The following is an 11,260-nucleotide window of genomic DNA, read 5'->3' on the forward strand; positions in this document are numbered from 1 at the left end:
TAATGCAATTCCTATCAAAGTACCATCCATCTTTTTCAAAGAAATGGAACAAATAATTCTAAAATTTATATGGAACCAGAAAAGACCTCGAATAGCCAAAGGGATATTGAAAAAGAAAGCCAACGTTGGTGGCATCACAATCCCGGACTTCAAGCTCTATTACAAAGCTGTCATCATCAAGACAGCATGGTACTGGCACAAAAACAGACCCATAGATCAATGGAACAGAATAGAGAGCCCAGAAATAGACCCTCAAATCTATGGTCAACTAATCTTCGAAAAAGCAGGAAAGAATGTCCAATGGAAAAAAGACAGCCTTTTCAATAAATGGTGCTGGGAAAATTGGACAGCCACATGCAGAAAAATGAAATTGGACCATTTCCTTACACCACACACAAAAATAGACTCAAAATGGATGAAGGACCTCAATGTACGAAAGGAATCCATCAAAATCCTTGAGGAGAACACGGGCAGCAACCTCTTCGACCTCTGCCGCAGCAACATCTTCCTAGGAACAATGCAAAAGGCAAGGGAAGCAAGGGAAAAAATGAACTACTGGGATTTCATCAAGATCAAAAGCTTTTGCACAGCAAAGGAAACAGTTAACAAAATCAAAAGACAACTGACAGAATGGGAGAAGATATTTGCAAACGACATATCAGATAAAGGACTAGTGTCCAGAATCTATAAAGAGCTTAGCAAACTCAACACCCAAAGAACAAATAATCCAATCAAGAAATGGGCAGAAGACATGAACAGACATTTCTGCAAAGAAGACATCCAGATGGCGAACAGACACATGAAAAAGTGCTCCATATCACTCGGCATCAGGGAAATACAAATCAAAACCACAATGAGATATCACCTCACACCAGTCAGAATGGCTAAAATCAACAAGTCAGGAAATGACAGATGCTGGCGAGGATGCGGAGAAAGGGGAACCCTCCTACACTGTTGGTGGGAATGCAAGCTGGTGCAGCCACTCTGGAAAACAGCATGGAGGTTCCTCAAAATGTTGAAAATAGAACTGCCCTATGACCCAGCAATCGCACTACTGGGTATTTACCCTAAAGATACAAATGTAGTGATCCAAAGGGACACATGCACCCGAATGTTTATAGCAGCAATGTCCACAATAGCCAAACTATGGAAAGAACCTAGATGTCCATCAACAGATGAATGGATCAAGAAGATGTGGTATATATACACAATGGAATACTATGCAGCCATCAAAAGAAATGAAATCTTGCCATTTGCAACAACATGGATGGAACTAGAGCGTATCATACTTAGCGAAATAAGTCAGGCGGAGAAAGACAACTATCATATGATCTCCCTGATATGAGGAAGTGGTGATGCAACATGGAGGCTTAAGTGGGTAGAAGAAGAATAAATGAAACAAGATGGGATTGGGAGGGAGACAAACCATAAGTGACTCTTAATCTCACAAAACAAACTGAGGGTTGCCGGGGGGAGGGGGTTTGGGAGAAGGGGGTGGGATTATGGACATTGGGGAGGGTATGTGATTTGGTGAGTGCTGTGAAGTGTGTAAACCTGGTGATTCACAGACCTGTACCCCTGGGGATAAAAATATATGTTTATAAATTCCCAAGTCTGTCACCAATAAAAGCCTTTTGTAGATTAGTAACTTGAAAAAAAAAAAAAGGATGAGTAAATTTACAGGTGTAAATGCAAACTGTTTTCCAACTCAAGGCAGTAACAACCCACAGAGTTCCGGTAGGAAAACACTAGATAAGAAAGGAAAATGGGTCCTAAGGCTTAGGAGTTCCTAACCCTGTCAGACAAGCAAGACATAAAAATGCCAATTGATTCAAAAATCTTGCCAGCCTTAGAGAAATCCTGGAATACACAGCTCTCACACATTAATATCCAACGCAGATCAACAACCTTACAGAGGGTGCTCATGAATGGATTTCTCTTCCATAAACATGTTTTCACTTTACCCATGAAGTGACTGAACCTCATGTACAAGGAGTTTAAGTCAAAGGTATGTACAGGATAGTAAACACATACCAAGGGAAAAGTTATTTTGAACACAAGGTCAAAATCAGCAACAATTCTATCATCAGTGTTGACATCAGATACAAGCTTCAAGGACAAATTTCTTTTCAAAAGGTTATTCCAGTTTATGAGGCTAGCATGAGGTATATGCATTTGCCAGGGCATATCTACACTTAGGAATTAACTGACGCAGCAAATGATACATATCTTCTTGCAGGGCATTTAGAAACATCTGAGGTGGGCAATGGAAGGGCCCGACTCATCATACTCTTGTTTGCTGATCCACACCTTCTAAAAGGTGGACAGTGAGGCCAGGACGGAGCCCCTACAGGAGAAGAAATGACCTTGATCTTCACCATGCTGAGCTCCAGCATTTGATCCCTTTCTGCATTCTATCTGAGATGCCTGGGTACATGGTGGTCCCACGAGATGGCATTGTTTTGGAAGAGAGGTTCTTTCAGATGTCAGTGTCATAATTCATGATGGAGTTCCAGATGGTCTCCTGGATATCACAGTACTCCATACCCAGAAAGGAGAGCTGGAAGAGTGTCTCGGGAAAGGGATACCACTCCTTGCCCATGGTGATCACCTGACTATCAGGCAACTCATAGCTCTTCTCCAGAGACGAGAAGAACACTGCAGTGGCCAACTACTGCTCAAAGTGCAAGGTGACCTAGCAGAGCTTCTTGGTGATGTCACACATGATTTCCCACTTAATTGTGGTGGTGAAGCTATAATCGCTCTCTGTGAGTAACTTCAATATGTAGTCCCTCAGGTCCTGGCCAGCCATGTCCAGACATAGGACGGCATGGGGCAGGGAGTACCACATACTGATGGGCACAGTGTGGGTTACCCTGTTCCCAGAGTCCATGACAATACCAGTGGTTAGGCCAGACGTGTACAGGGATAGCACAACCTGGATGGTCAGATACATGATGGGAATGTTGAAGGTCTTGAACATGATGAGTCATCTTCTCCTGGTTGGCTTTAGTGTGCAGAGGGGCCTCAGTCAGCAGCATAGAGCACTCCTTGGGGGCCATGCGCAATTCATTGTTGAAGGTGTGGTACCATGTCCTCCTTGCTGTTGAAGATGCTGGGCTTGATGGGGTACTTGAAGATCAGGATGCCCTGCTATCTCTGGGCCCTCTGCCCACATAGGAGTCTTTTGACCCATGCCCACCATGATGCCCTGGAGCCCAAGGATTATCCAATAATGGATAGAAACATGGCCAGGAGAGGAGGAGCATCATCCCCAGCAAAGCCCGCCTTGCATATATACCAGAGCCATCAGCAATGATAAGCGCAGAAATCTCTTCCAGTGTGATGGGGGAGGTGGCAGCAGTGGGCATGAAAAATGAGTGGCAGGAAGACACTGAGCATGGGCCAACTGCTAAGATCCCTAATTTTTTTTAATGTGTTAGCATCTCATATCTTTTCCAATTGATATTGTTAAGATTAGAGTGCCATCTCCCCTCCTTCTTTTAACTCAATGTTGCCCTGAATTACTGCATCCCTCCCTCACTACCAGCATACTTATTAATCTTTGAGGTGGCTTTCATGACAATGGTGAAGTACTGAAAAGGAAAGCCAAACACACTGCTATCCCAAGGTCTATAATATATTAAAATTAAGATACCAAAATATAGTTTAAAGGCTACAAAGGAAACTGCTAGTAAAACCATTATAGCAAACAATATGAGTGGGGGGGTATAAAAAACATGAGCTGAATTCCTCATCTTTCTTAGCACAGCATCAACAGAAACTTCCTGAAGCTGAGAAATCAAGTGTTAGAGATGGAGATATAAGCATCTTACAACTACCAGAATAACTAAAAAGAGAAATGAGAAATGGCCAAAGATGAGTTTATCTAATGAATGGGCCTGTAGAAAGAGGGGATTGGTGTGGAGGAGCTTTTTTTCATTACGTAGGCTCTATCTTCTAGAGTAGTTTTATGTTCTCAGCAAAGCTGAGTGGAAAGTACGAGCAGTTCATCTACACCCTGCTCCCACTTCCTACACATACAGCACCCCTGCACCAGGATGATACATCTGAAACAACAGATGAACCAACACGGACATATCATCACCACCTGAAGTCCAGAGTTTACATTAGAGCTCACTCTTGGTGTTTTACGTTCTGTGGGTTTGGACAAATGTATAATGACACGTATCCACCATTATAATATCACCCAGAATAATTTATTCACTGCCCTAAAAATTTTCTATGCTCTGCCTCTTCATCCCTCCTTCCACTTCTATCTCTGGTAAGCACTGATCTTTTTACCATCTCCACCATTTTTCCTTTTCTAGAATGTCATGTGAGAATCATCAGTATGTAACTTTTCAGATTGGCTTCTTTCACTCAGTGAAGTATTCAGGGTTCCTATGCTTCTTTTCAGAGCTTGACAGCTCATTGCCTTTCAGTGTTGAATAACATTCCATTGTCTGGATATACCACAATTCAATTATCAGTCCACCTACTGAAGATGAATTCACATACTGTTTCTTTCCAAGTTTTAGCTATTATAAATAAAGCTATGATAACTATCCATGTGCAGAGTTCTGTGTACATAAGTTTTCAACACCTTTGGGTAATATCAAGGAGCACGACTGCTGGATCAGATAGTATGAGTGTGTCTAGTTTTGTATGAATATGACAAATTGTTTTCCAAAGTGGCTGGACCATTTTGTATTCCCAACAGCAAAGAGTGAGTGTCCCTGCTGCTCTACGTCCTCACCAGGATTTGACATTGTCAGTGTTCTGGATTTCTGCCATCCTAAGAGTGGTATCTAACTGTTTTAATTTACAATTCCCTAATGACATATTATGCCACACATCTTTTCATCTGCTTATCTGCCAACTATGTATCTTCTTCGGTAAAGTGTCTGACTGTTCAGATCTTTTGCCCATTTTTCAGCCAGATTTTTCATTCTCTTATTGCTGAGTTTTAAAAGTTCCTTGAATATTTTGAATTTAACACTCCTTTATCATAGATTTCCTTTGAAAATATTTCCTCCTTTGAAAGGAAAAACGTTTTAATTTTAACACAATCCAAACTATCTGGTATTTCTTTAATGGATTATATCTTTGGTGCTGCATTTAAAAAGGCATCTTCAAACCTGAAGTTATCTAGATCTTCTCTTATGTCATCTCTCAGAAGTTCTACATCAGCTCAGAAGTTTTACATTTATATGCAGGCCCATTTTGAGTTCATTTTTATAAAAGGAAAATAATGCTTTTAATTTTTATTTTGAGCCCTTTTGTACTATTTTATTATTGTTCCCAGTTTTATCTTTTACTTTCAGAAAATAAAATTTTTTCATTATTAGCCATGAATCTGATGATTCAACTTCTAAGTAATTATCCTAAAAATATGATCATAGATTTGGAGACAGATGTTCACCGAACACAATTTATGATAGTGAGATATTAGAAATAATATATGTATTAAAAATTGCAAGGATGGCTAGATAATTATACTCAAATGATAGAATGATATAAAGCTATTCAAAATAGTAATTTTGGGGGCACCTGGGTGGCTCAGTAGGTTAAAGCCTCTGTCTTCCGCTCAGGTCATGATCCCATGGTCCTGGGATCAAGCCCTGCATCAGGATCTCTCTGCTCAGTGGGGAGCCTGCTTCCCTTCTTCTCTCTCTGCCTGCCTGCCTCTCTGCCTACTTGCCATCTCTGTCTGTCACATAAATAAATAAAATCTTAAAATAAAACAGTAAACTTTTTGACTGGTAGTTCATTCATTTATTTACTTGTTTATCCATCCATTTCACAAGTATTTACTGAACATCTATTATGTGCCAGACATTGTTCTGAAGGTTTCAGATATCTCTGTGAGCAAAATAGATTTTAAAAAGTAAAAAGAAACTTCAACCTGTGTGGAGCTTACATTTTTGTGAGGGGAGAAGAAGAAAGCCAGTCAACAAAATCAAATAATAAGTAAATTATCTTCTACATTTGAAGGACTGCAGTTTTATGAGAATGATATGCATTAAGGAGGCAGGTATGGGGCTGCAGTTTTGGAAAGGGTAATCAGGGAAGGCAGAACTGAAACAGACATATCTGGGGAAAGATTTGAAGAAAGTGAGAGAGTGGAGCCATGTAGATCTCTGCATGAAGCGTCCTAGGAAAAGGGAACAGCAAGCCAAGGCTTTGAGATGGGTGTGTGCCTAGTGTTTCCAAGGGATACCAGACTCTCTGTAGCTAGAGATGAATGAACAAAGGGGAAGGTTGTCAGGGCTAGATCAAGTTTTTTGGGGCCTAAACTAAGACAAAACACAAAATTAGGTATAATAGGGAACATTTAGAGTAGGAAAATAAGTTCCTATAAATTACAATTTTAAAAATCTGAAAATACCGTAAACATCACAAAATCCAGGAAAAAAAAAGCTAAAATCTTCATAATTTTTACTTTCTTGAGAGGGATTATGCCAAATGTTATCATTAGAATATGGAATGTGGATTATTTATATTTATTCTTTATATGTTTTATATAATATAGTTTTATAATCATAAAAGAATTAAGATGTTCATAAAAGCCCTCAAAAAAGATTTACAGTGACAACTGATGTATTTCAGAATACTGGACCAAAATAAAGATACCATGTCCTTTCTCGTTCTTATCATGCATCCAAAACACACATAACTCCAAAGTAGAAATCAGTAGAAAGTAATTAGTAGAGTTTGGTTTATTAGAGAGAGAATTTCAATAATTAGAAGGGGGACTTAAGGGATAGGGAGGATAAATGACAGAATTATAGTCAGGAACCAGAAAGGTTTCTTCAAGTTGTATAACTAGATAAATCAACAGAGAGCAAAAGATCTTCAGCTTCTGAAACTTGTGATAGGAACTACATCCAGCCTATGCTGATATCTGTCATTTACCTTTATGGTGGGGCAAGGGGCTACCCAAGGAAATCCACTGGTCTCTTCTTTCCAAATAATACATCTGCTTAGAGAGGAAAAAGCTTGGTACTGGTAGGCTAGGTCACAGATTGAAATCTAAGACTCAAGTTTAAGTCCCAGCTCCACTGTTTATTTAGGGTCTGATTTGGATAAGTCGCATCACCAACAGGAGACAGTTACCTCATTTTTTGTTAATGATGTGAGCTCTGTTTCTATAGTAGGGCTGAGATGATGACCAAATGAGATCATAAAAATGAGAGCTAAGAAGAACTAAAGAAACAGAATTATTTTATAATAAAATAATTCTCACCCTGTCAGCAACTGTTTGCCCTCCAATAGCAATTCAGAAGATAAAAAATTAAATCCCTGGTTGAAAGGGCAATCAACAGAATGATTTGGCTGTAGCTCCCCATGAAGTGCAAAGTGAATCTGCATCTTCTCAGGTACACAAAGAATGTCCTTTGACTGAAGTTTATATGTAGACTGCTTCCCAGGGAGACTATCAAACAAGTTTTAAAATGTGCCACCAGCCACTCGTTTTATTTTACTTGATCTGTTCATTCATTTATTCACTGAGAGCAGATTATGTGCCAGTCACTGGAAACAAACAATAAGAACACAAATCAGACAAAGCCTTGCCTACTTGGAGCTCAAACTGTGTTGGAAAAACAAATACTAGCCACAGAATCATACGTGAATGTATCATCACAGAATCGTGAAAACTGTGAGACAATATAAAGAACCAGTGTTTAGTTGGAGGGGCTGATGTGGATTGAGGAGTTCAGAAACATCATTCCTGGGCTGAGATGTGAGATGACTCAGTGGGGAGAAAAGAGTCAAAGCATCAAGTAGAGGGATCAGCATTAATAAAGCTCCTGTGGCCCAAGACAGTGACATTCAAGAAACTGAAAGGAGAACAGTAAGTCCAGAACGCAGAGAATGAAGATGAATGAAGTGTAAGATGAGTGTAAACAGGCAGGTAATGGTAGGGGTTTCTGCCTTTATTCTGAGAGCAATGAGAGCCACTGAAAGCTACTGAGCAGAGAAGTGACGAAATCTACTTTGTGTTTTGAAAGACTGCTCCGACCATTATGTATTAGGATGCCACATCACCGTGTATGAGATTTACACACAGGTTTTTTACATACAGAGTTACACTCAGGGTCCTACAGCTGAAGATTTTCAATTAAGGTCCTAACTTCATAAGACCTCTGAATTTCTTTGACCCTATTTCTACAATACAATATTAATGACCACATACAAGAGATTCTTAATGATTCCTAACTTGATCAATATTACCTAGGAGGAATTAATAAAAATGTAACGACTTTTTAGCTTTATGTTTCTCATCCTTTTCCAACATGGTATACCAACAGATTTTGGTTAACAAAAAGAAACAGATTAAAAGAGGCAAGGGCCAAAGTCTGAAAAAAAAAAAAACTGGAAAATTCTAACAAGCACTGTGAGTTTAAGATTTTTATTTTATTTATTATTTTAGAGAGAGTGAGAGAGAAAGAAAGAGAACCAGCTGGGGGAAGGGCAGAGGGAGAGAATCTCTAGTAGACTCCATGGCACAGCATGGAGCCCCTGTAGGGCCCAGTCTCATGCCCCCAAGATCATGACTTAAGCCAAAACCAAGAAATAGATGCTCATCTGACTGAGCCATCCAGGTGCCCCCATAGGCGCCACGAGTTTAAATATCAATATCAAGAATAGAGTTCTTACCCACAGTATTAAGATGTACTAAAGCATCAAACAACAGTGCAGTATCAAAAATAACTGGATTCCAGTAATAGCACAAATACTAATACCCTCAAGTTAGTAGATGATCATGTTTGTGGACTTCCCTATAATAAATCCGCTCCCACTCATGTCCATTCTGAAATGTTTTCTTGAATTAAAGAGGAAGGGACCACGACAGCCTGGGACATTACATACAACCCCTCATTTGTGTTAAAAATTCATTATCCTCTTATTACTAATAAATGACTGGAAATTGGAACTGTTCTAAGAAATTACTGTACCACATGCTATCAATAACTTAATTTTCTCTCATATAGGCATAAATCTTTAATAATGAAGCAAGAACAGATTAAGAAAGCATAGCTGGGGGGCGCCTGGGTGGCTCAGTGGGTTAAAGCCTCTGCCTTCCGCTCAGGTCATGATCCCAGGGTCCTGGGATCGAGCCCCACATCGGGCTCTCTGCTCTGCAGGGAGCCTGCTAACTCCTCTCTCTCTCTCTCTGCCTGCCTCTCTGCTTACTTGTGATCTCTGTCAAATAAAAAAATTAAAAAAATCTTTTAGAAAGAAAGAAAGCATAACTGGTACAGGCACATTTACCCAGGGCAAATGTGAAGAGGACTCCAAGAATATTGCTACTAATAATGGCACAACAATTACAATGTCTCAGTCAAAAATCATGTGATAGTACACGTGAACTTTGTAGTAATGCTAGTTAAAATCCTGAAATTATAAGTCTTATAATCATCACAATAAAACATTTTATGTTTATTCTTTGATAATATATACTTGCTTGTTTCATTAACTAGTAGAGCATAACTCCTCTTCTAAAGTGAAGATAAAAATCAGATTAGTCATGTTAACTGATTTTCCTATGTAAATTATAATTTTGAGATTATAAAATTGGTAAACTGTATTACTGACATACCAGAAAAAAATATCTTAATGAATTCCATGTGAAATGAATACAAATTGGTGGTACTAACTGCTTGTGTACTTTGGATTTTATGCGACTCTGGATAGACCTGTGGAACAGTATTATGCATGGGAATAGCACTCCTCCTGTACATCATATCAGGAAAATCTGATGTCTGGGGGCCTTGGCAAGAAAAAGTGAAGCAGGCAGCCTGGTTGAGAGAGACAAGAGATCAGCACAGTTGGGAAGGAGAGGTAGGCATCAAAGAGTCTCCCAGGGTGTGGCTTTTAGCACAGTATGGGTAGTATAAGCATAGAGTGAGGATGCAGGGAACAAGGAGCAAGAACTTCAGTTAGAACACTGGGAGCATAGGGGTACCTGGGTGGCTCAGTTGGTTAAGCCTCTGCCTTCGGCTCAGGTCAAAATCTCAGAGTCCTGGGATCGAGCCCCGAGTCGGGCTCCCTGCTCAGTGGAAAGCATGCTAGTATGCTTCTCCTTCTCTCTCTAACCCTTCTCTCTGCTTGTTCTCTCTCTCTCTGTCTCAATCTCTCTCCCTCTGTCTCAAATTTAAAAAACAAAACATAAAAATCCACAGGGAGCACGGAAGTAGTGACCCAGACAGTGAGACTAATAAGAACCAGAATTCAGGCTCAAAGAAGCTAATCACAGGAGCCACAGATCAAACCTTGAGAATCCTGCATTCAGCAGGAGCTGGAAGACAGACTGTAAAAACTGACAGGAGAAACAGAGGGGTGACGACCCTGACTGCAACCTTGATTGACTCAGGGCCAGAGGACAAAGAGGACAAAGGTATATACTGGTAGCCATGAAGGTACATACACATCTTCTGACTGGAGAATTAAACTTTATTCTAAGGAAAACTGACCTAGAGACTCAAGAAAACTCAGGGGAAACCTGCAAAGAGCATCAAGGGGGAAAGATTCATTGTATGAGATGCTTCAGGTGAAGGGACAAGGAGTCAGCCCTGGGTTCAAATCCTGCCTTTCTTAACAACAGCTCAAATTTAGGTCAGCTCTTCAATTTCTGTAGTCTTCTATATTCTGGTTTCCTTTCATATATAAACAAGATAAATATGGCTAACAATTCCCACTTTTCAAAGCTGCTAAGGAGTTTAAATGAGAGAATACATGTGAAAGAACATGGACCCTAGCAAAACATAATCTCATTTCTGTACCTTCTTCTTTCCATCTTCCAATACCTGTACCTTTTACCAACAGGGCAGTATTGCTGATTTCTGTTTCACATGAACATTACAAAGCCACAGGGCCTTTTCTACATGCATCTGTTACTCCCTGTCCTCTTGATTTTATGCGATGTTTCTTTCCTTTCTACATATGTTGTCATGATTGAACAATAGACTAGAAACAAGTGTCTTTTGCTTGAAATAACCTGGTCACTACCTGAACACTGCATTATCTAGGGAATAACGAAAAAGACTCACTGGTCTACAATGCTTTTTGTCTAGGGTGGCTTCAATGCTCAAAGTAGCTAATTGGCCCTAGACTTCTTTTCTACTAAAATCATACCTCTTATTCAAATGACAAGAAAAAGAAGTAGCTGGATTATAACAATGCAAAATCCTGCTGCTTCTAAACAAACTTAATTAAACTGCTCCATTTTTATACAAAGAGCTTCAAGTGCAGA

The 11,260-nt window shown here is 39.7% G+C and overlaps 1 pseudogene; it reads right to left on the reverse strand.

Annotated features, from left to right (window-relative positions):
* Positions 1 to 2,244: 2,244 nt before the first annotated feature.
* LOC101681646 lies at positions 2,245 to 3,205 on the reverse strand (annotated as a pseudogene).
* Between the last annotated feature and the right edge of the window lie 8,055 nt (positions 3,206 to 11,260).

The sequence above is a fragment of the Mustela putorius genome, unplaced genomic scaffold, assembly GCF_011764305.1.
Source record: "Mustela putorius furo isolate JIRA1106 unplaced genomic scaffold, ASM1176430v1.1 tig00003850_pilon_pilon_pilon, whole genome shotgun sequence".
Taxonomy (NCBI): Eukaryota; Metazoa; Chordata; class Mammalia; order Carnivora; family Mustelidae; genus Mustela; species Mustela putorius.